Consider the following 9,486-nt stretch of genomic DNA (forward strand, 5'->3'; position numbering starts at 1 on the left):
TCTCAAGGTAGTCGCGTATGATATAGAACCATCATTCAATGTGCTTTAATTTTTGGTAAGATCGGAGCTTCTTAGCAAGTGCTATGGCTCCATCATTGTCACAGAACAGTGTTATGGTATCTGATGTCATTACACCAAGTTCCGTGGCAAACTTTTTAAACCAGAAGTCTTTTTTTGTAGCATCCAAAGCGACGACATACTCAGTCTCTATGGTCAAATCTGTGATGATGCTATGCTTGAAATACTTCCAGCTGACCGTACCATCATTGCATACGAACATATATCTCGATGTAGACTTTCGATCATCAAGATCTGATGTGAAGTTCAAATCTGTATAACTCTCAATCCATAATTTAGATGCTCCTCCAAAGATCAAGAACAAATCCTTAGTCCTTCATAAGTACTTAAGTATGTTCTTCACAGCTATCAAGTGCTCCTCGTCTAGATTTGACTGATACCTGCTCGTGACACTCACAGCAAGGACAATATCAGGTTGAGTACATAACATTGTATACATGAGGCTCTCAATTGTTAAAGCATAAGGGATTCTACTCATACGCTCGATCTCCTCAGAAGTATTAAGACACATCATCTTGGAGAGTCGAATACCATACCTAAGAGGTAGCAAATTTTTTTTGGAGTTTTTCATGCTGAACCGCTTTAGCACCTTTTCTATACATAACTTTTGTGACAGGCCAAGCATCCTTTTAGATCTATCTCTATAGACCTTTATCTTCGGAATATAGGATGATTCTCCTAAATTTTTCATAGAAGTTCCTTAGACAACCAAGTCTTGATCGAAGTTAGCATGGGAATATCATTCCCAATAAGGAGGATGTCATTGATGTATAGTATGAGAAAGACAAGCGCACTCTCACTGATTTTTTTATAAATACAAGATTTTTCATCATTTTTGATGAAATCAAATGATTTGATCGCATCATCAAAATGAAGATTTCAGCTCTGAGAAGCCTGCTTAAGTCCATGGATGGACTTTTACAGCTTACAGACTCGGTGATTACTATCACCGGACGTGAAACCTAGAGGCTGCTTTATATAGATATTTTTCTCAAGATATTCATTCAGAAAAGTAATTTTCTCATCCATCTGCCAGATTTCATAATCATAGTAAGCTGCAACAGCAAGCAATATGCAATAGATTTCAGCATAGCTACAGGTGAAAAAGTGTCATGATAATTAATACCTTCATACTGACTATAACCCTTCACCACCAGTCTTATCTTATAGGTCTTTACCTTACCATCAGTATCTATTTTTTTTTATAGATCCATTTACACAAAATGGGAATAATTTTCTCCAATGGATCTACTAAGGACCATACTTGGTTTGAGTGCATTGAATCAAGTTTTGGTTTCATTATATCTAACCATTTTTTAAAATCGATGTCAGACATCATCTCATCAAAAGTACTGGATCATCACCATGACTCTGATCTCCCATAAGGAATACTTTCTCTATATCTTCTTTCAATATACCCATGTATCTTTCAGGAGGATGGGAGACTTTACCTGATCTACGAGATGGAAGTGGAATATTAACTACTGGCTCATCATTGATAGGTTCTTGAGGATCTATAGCTCATTACTTTTCAGAGATATTCTTGTCAAGCTCAATTAACCTCCCACTACCACTATCCTGGATAAATTATTTTTCTAAAAATATGGCATTGCGACTCACCTGTGGTTATATGAAAAAGTAAAAGTAGTACCTAATGGATTCTTTGGAATATCCTATAAATCAAGCTACAACTGATCTATCTTCTAACTTGTCAGCTTTCTGTTTTTAACATAGACTGGACATTCCTAAATCTTAAGGTAACTCAGACTCGGCTTCTTACCATGTTATATCTCATATGATGTGGTAGGAACAGACTTAAAAGGAATCCTATTTAAAATATGTATCGTGGTAAGTAAGGCATATCTCCAAAGATATATGAATAAATTAGTGAAGCTCATTATGAATCAGACCATATCCAATAGGATCCTATTTTTTCTTTCGAATATCCTGTTGAGTTGAGGCATGCTGGGAGGAGTCCATTGAAAGACTATGCCATTCTCCTTAAGATATTTCAGAAATTTAGCACTTAGGTATTTTCCTCCTTGATTGGATCGTAAGACTTTGATGGATTTACCTGTTTGTTTTTCTACCTCTTGTCTAAATTCTCTAAACCTTTCAAAAATTTTAGACTTGTATTTTATAAGAAACATATACCCATACCATGACAGATCATCAGTAAAAATAATGAAGTAGCTATAACCACTCCTGACCTACACATTAAATGGGCCACACACATCAGTGTGTACCAGGGCTTGTAACTCAGTGGCCTTTTCTCCTTATCCCACAAAGGATAATCTAGTCATTTTTTTGAAGACATGATTCATAGGCCAGAATCGACTAAGATTTAACTAAATCAAAGATCCCATCCTTTTTTAGTTTATTTATCCTGTCCTCTCCAATATGGCCAAGCCTATGATGCTATAAGTATTTATGATTAAACTCATCTTTAGGTCTCTTTTGACCTACAATACTCACTACTTGCTCATTGAAGTTTACATTAGCATCAACATACAAGTGATAAAGACTGTCAATCAAAAGATCAGATACAATCAATTTATTTCATAAATAAATAGAATAAAAATTTTTATTAAATTAAAAAATAAATCCATCCTGTGCTAGTACAGAGACCAAAATTAAATTTCGACTAGCTATAAGAACAAAATAATAGTCTTTTAAGTCTAAACTAAAGTCTGACGATAATCGAAGAGGATAGATTCCAATGGCTTATGTAGCAACTTTTACTCCATTGTCAATCCGAAGGGTCATATCATCTTTCCTCAACCTCCTACTTCTTATTAGATCCTACATTGAAGTACATATATGAGCACTAGAACCAGAGTCCAAAACCCAACTAGAAGTAGAAGAAATCATTAGGTTAGATTCTATTATAAGCATACCTTCAGAAGGTTGATCACTCTTTTTCATCTTTAGGCTCTTCAGATAAAATGGACAGTTTCTCCTCTAGTGGCCGTCGGAGTTACAGTGGAAATACTTTTCTTTCTCCACAGCTTTCTTTGAAGTGTCTTTTTTAGGTTTGCTCTTCTTTTTCTGCTTTTTTGTAGGCTTATTCTTTTTCTTTCCTTGAGACTTTCTCTTAGAAGGAGTCCGCTCAACAGCAAGAACAGAGCCCCTTGAACTTTTCAAGGTATCCTCAGTAGTGACCAACATATTGACCAACTCGGATAAGTTGCAGTCCAATTTATTTATATAATAGTTTATGATAAACTATCCAAATGAACTGATTAAAGATTTGAGGATCAAATCAACCTTTAATTCTCTCTACATATTAAGTTCGTGCTTCTCAAGCTCCTCAAGGATCTTGATCATTGTCATACAATGATCATAGACTAACTGTCCATTGCATATCTTCATATTGAACAATTGCTTGGACAATTTGAAGCATGCGGTCTGACTTTGCTTACAGTATAACTCTTGTAGGTGAGTGATCATGGCATGGGTAGTGGGCATATGCTCATACTGGCTCTGCAACTCATTTGACATGGAAGCCAGAACATAGCACTTCACTCTAAGGTCATCATCCATCCACTTGTCTAGAGCAGCTCTTTGCTCTGTCGTAAGATGGGTTGGTATGGCCAGGGCATCTTGATCGAGTACGTACTCAATCTTTTCGGATGTCAGGACTATTCTGAGATTTCTGAGGTAGTCCTTATAATTTATATGGATCAATCAGTTGGTTTCAAGGATACGGGCTAGTGGGTTAGAGGCCGACATTATTTATCTATGAGAGTAGAGATTCTAGTAAGATATCTGTACTTAAAATTTATATTTACTCTAAAAATTTTTAGATGCAAATAGACTTCCACTATTTTTTCAGATTCTGACACTCCTTGGATGGAAAGCGAAAATCTGACTCGACCGATACAAGATTTCTAGTAGGTGCTGCAGTCCCACCAATGCTGTGCATCTCACCTAATACTTATTGATGACATGCACACCAATGCATAGGCAACTCTTTGCCCAAATACTTCTCTAAGCATATTGCAGCGATTTGGTATCTGAGTCATGAGAGCTCAGATAACACATATTGTCCTACTCCTTAGTTAAGCCTGACCCACCATTCACAAGCAGGTGTGAAGCCGTCATTGAGTCCCTCAGATAACACATATTGGGTCGAATGCTATCTTCACCCTAGAGCAACTCTTTGCTAGTAGAGTGGTTGCGTGTTTCCGATACAACTGAACTATCGTAACTAATCGAGAATAGTCAATGCCAGTACCACACCTGCACTTTTACAACTGTGGAAGACCATAAGGTTTAATATTAATTAGGGAGGTTTAGGTTAGATCGCATCTAATCAGTCATCACATGACCGATCTATTGGTAGGGGCTAAACTAAAACACCTTAGCAACTAATGAACCAAATCATCCAATTGGTCAGATAAGTGAGATCGATGGAAGGGTACGTCATTAACTCACTGTAGGCAAAATTATCTAGGTGAGTAGCCTTTCAATTAAAAACTACTGATCGAGACTTACCTTAGACACCAAATGACTTATTGATTTCAATTAGTCTGCTTAGGTGAATTGGATTCAAGCTATAAAGCTAGATTAGGTCTTTAGATTGACTCGATTCTATATATGGGATTTAATCAATTCAATCTACAATACTTGTAGAATTATAAGCTTAATTGATTTAACTTAAATCAATATTTGACTCGATTTGAGCAATAGCTACATTGATTTCAACCCAATATAATCCAATTTTAACCTAAGATGCAATTCATTGACTTAATGCAAAACTACCCATACCCAACAATTCATGTACTCACTAATTTTAGATCATGGAAATAAATTTCAGATCTAAATTTATTGCATAAAAAGTAAGTTTTTGATTCTCGAAATACTTTCAGAACATGCACGCAATCATATATCATATACATTAAAAATTTTAAATTTTTTAAAAATCAATTTCAGATCTAAACATACCATCATATATCGCATATATAAAAAATTTAGATCATAAAAATTTAATTTCTAACCTATGCATACTTTCATATTTCGTATATATGAATAAAATTTAGATCTAAAATACTTTTCAGATCTGAACATAAACATATATATTTTTATTAGAAATTATATCCTAAAATTAATTGTGTGATGATTGAGTTCATCCTTGTATATGAATTATTGATTATTAAATAATAGTTATTCTGATATTTTTTATCACAAAGTAACATCTTCCTTGAACTCTTATACTGTGATGAAGTCCCTAGAACTATACTAGTATACGATAAAGAGAGGATTTATCGTATAGTTCTTAAACAGATTCGCGACCAAATGATACGTCATTACGGAATGATGACGTTTATCGAGTGAAGGTCATTGTGTGCCATATAGGTTGGTTGTCTTCTTAACCAAGGAGTGTGGTGACATTGGTATGGCATACAGGTGAGATGTAAGGGTACATCATCACTGAACAAGTGACTCACCTGTTGAGTGTTCTACTGTCAAGAGCTGCTCGCGAAACACATGGATATAAATATCTTTCAGACCTAAGATCACCATAGTGACTTGCAAGCAACTCATTGTGCTTTGATGCCGAACTACCTAAATTTTTAATACAGTGATGGAAGGCTACTGGGTACAGTCAAGTACTTACGAAGTCTGTGTGGATCAAGATGGGATGGACCCCTCTGAATTATTGGAGTTGATGTATCGCTGTATTTTAATTTAGTAAAACTTTGATCGGGATAATCCATAAGATAGATTTGAAAGGTTGAAATATAATGTGGATGAAGCAATCTCGGTTGACTGTTAACCTGAGACCATCCTAGAGCATTCAGGGTCAAAAAGATGAATTATGCGGTAACCATGAGTATGGATTTTAAAATATTTTTTTGTGATAATTTGACCTATCTGGATGTCGAAAATCATTGCTAGATGGTATCTTGATTAGTACAGAAATTGATTCCTGTGCTATCGACTTAGTATTTGAACCTATGGAGTCACGCACACAAGTCAGACAAAGTAGGAAGAAATTGACCTATATTTATATATCCAATCTGGAAGTACTTGACTTGATGGAACATATAAGCTAACTTAATTAAGAATTGAGTTATGGGTCAAACGGGATTGAAGAGTTGACTATATCTAGCTAGCACTACACATGAGGTTTATGTTCAATCCTAGAGATGAATAATTTTTATCTATGATCCATGGAATATATGAAAGATTAGATTTAAGTACTAATTAATTTCAGATTAGATCTGAATTAATTAAACTTAAATAGATCCAAAATCTAAGTTAGACCTGGTATAAAAGTTCTAAAGAGTTTAGGATTGACAGCCTTTCGAAATTATTTCGAACTGGCTTCGAAAGAGACTTAAATCGGACCTATTTTGGATGAGATATGAGTATTCCTACTTGCACTGAGAATATCCACTCATGAAGCATGACCAAAAATTAGTTTGGTGCTTATTTAGAACGTCCCAAGTAGGTATGGGAGTGGGTACAAAGTGGATGTCATAAGTGATGGCAATTATATCTCATGTGGGAGTTCTTCTTTCATGAGTATTGGATCAATTCAAATCAGATTTGAATAAAGAGTCCTCCTCTCATTGGGTTATGAGAATCATCTATAAATAGAGAGGGTCTCTATCTATGAATGAAAGAAGAGAATAGAATAGCAAACTAATCAAATTGAGAGAAGAGAAAAAGAGAGAGAGACAGGCGTGTGAAGAGAGAGGTCCTTCATCTTCTACATCTCTCCCTTTGTTGCCGCCTCCTCTCCTTGAGAGTGAATCTTTCTTAGGCATCATACCTATTGATGTGAGGTATCACATCCTCACATCTCATCTCTCAATTGATTGTATATGCGAAGTCAATTGGATTGGAGTTCATTCTGCTTTCCTGCAGCGTCTGACGTTCATGCGAAGTAGAGGGTCTGCATATCCAGGCCTCCGCGAAGGTTTATATCAGATAATTTAGGATTTGATCCTTAGTTCTACTATGATTCAGATAAAGATTTAATTTTTAAACAAGTAAAATATTAGAAAAAGTTTTTAGATGCAACCTGGGTATTCTGGAGGAAAACTGTTTCCTTCCCTTCAACTGGTATCAGAGCAGGCCTAAAATATATACATACAAATAAAATTTTTTATAATTATTTATATGAGATATAATTAAAATTTTTTATATAATATTAAATCTTATTTAAATATATTTATATAAAATTTTTGATCTGATTTTGATTGGATTAGGGGTGCCTAATCAATAGTTGATTGAGGTTGTTATAAATCTGTTATAACAGAATTCTGCTGTTGCTGAATTTTTGATGAAAAATAATATGAATTAAAAATTTATTTTAAATCTATTTTAATAAAATTTTAATTTTATTATTTTTTTATGAAGTAAAAATTATTTTAGATTTAAATTGGATCCATTTCGATAGATATTTAGATCTGAATCCTATCATAATTCAGCACTGCACGAAAATATATTTTATCAAAAATTAATTTCTTATGCATTCATATTTGTATCTAATTATTTTTCTATTTGATATCAAATCTAAAATTAATATTTTATAATCAGTATAAGATAAGTTTTAGATTTGATATGATGTATATAATACATCAAATCTAATTAGATTAAATGAAAAACATAATTGATGAGATCAAAGATATGTTCATGACATAAAATAGTTTTATCAATAATTGCATATTGATGTAATTATATATAAAATTAGATTTTAGATCTTAGTAGTCTAGTACTTGGATTGATGAGATCACCAGATCGTATGGTCATAAGAGATTGAAGAGATTAATCTCTCTTTTGCCTATTCGATGGATTCTCTTATGACGTGTAGGGATGTCGTTGTGATCTAGTTTCATGAAGAAGAAGAGTGAACAGATTTTTATGTATTATTTTGATTATAAATATATTTAGATTAGATTTAAAGTAATTTATGATTCATTATAATAGGATAAAATTTAGATATAAAATTATTTTAGATCTGAATTACATGTTACATATGATGTAATTGGTATTGATCTAAAAGTTGTCATGATACATGAGATGTATGAATGAAGTTTAGATCATACCTATGTATGTTTAATTGTTAAATATATTATGAAAATTTATTTTTATATGTTGAAATATTTGGTATGCTTCACTTGAAATTCTTGCAGAATAGTTTTACAAACTGAAACATACGTTTCACACACTTAATTTTGAATTAAGTTTGAATGATCTAGAATTGAGATTTGAAGATCATTAAGACACCACATAATATGATGAGCAAAGGGTTAGCATGAATCAGGTCCTTTTAATGGGTTAGACCTAGGGTTAGGAATACATATGGATCAAGTAGAGAAATTAATTAAATCTAATCAAGTGTTGAATTAGATTAGGTCAGTATTTCTCTAAATCAATCTCAATAGTTAAAGTTTGATCAAGTCTATGTGTTTGACCCTAATAAATGGACCATGATCATGGCTCCATGGTTGAGCCCGAATAATCAAAACTAATTAACCAGTTGGTGTCTAAGGTAAGTTTGACAGATTCGATCAAGTGATTTTTAATTGGGAGCTATTCACTTAGATGCGTCTACGGTAAGTTAAGGACAGATCCCTCCCACTGATCTCACTTATTTGACCAACATAGTAGATTATATTTTAATTAGGTCACTAGTCGATTGGTGCAGACCCATGCTATTAAGGTGAATCAGTGTGTCTAATTTAGGTGTCTTTAGACTAGCTTGTGTTTAATCTTTTACATGACTTGATGAAGTCAGTGTAAAGATTTGCAGCTTGCAGGTCGACTTCTTTTCTTATTCTCAGGTCAATGAAATCAAATCCTCTAAATTATTAGGCCCATAAAGTGATAAAGTAATGAGATAACTTGATCATTGAGTCTCATTAAAGTGTGTGATAATGAGTCCAATATTTCAAATAGGCATTGAAAGCGCCACACTCCTGGTGTCTATTATGTATGAAAATTTTTATTCATCATATGACCATCATGATATACCTTCAGATTAATGTTCAGGTTGGTCGAGCCACACTCGAGCCTGGACATCCATTTGTTGGATGCCCTTAATGTGTCATGTTAATGGTTGGACCTAACCAGAATTTTCAGTGGAGCCACACGCCTGCTGAAGGGATGTCTGGGGCAAAGCTCAATGTTAGAAGTTATTTGGAGAAACAATTGATTATGAACCTACCCATGGATGCACTAGGGTTAGGCGAGCCACACTCGGGCCTGAATGCAGTCCGTGTGGATTTTAGTACCTGCTAAGAAATTAATGTAATTCTTCGAGTTGGAGGTAGAGGCTACCAATTTGCAAAAAATAGTGAGAAGACCTTTAGACTAAAATCTATGTCTTCAGGATTAAATAAATAATTCATATACTAATAGGCTAATATTTTCTTCTTTCAGTTATGGCCAACA

Source organism: Elaeis guineensis, chromosome 5 (assembly GCF_000442705.2).
Source record: "Elaeis guineensis isolate ETL-2024a chromosome 5, EG11, whole genome shotgun sequence".
NCBI lineage: Eukaryota > Viridiplantae > Streptophyta > Magnoliopsida > Arecales > Arecaceae > Elaeis > Elaeis guineensis.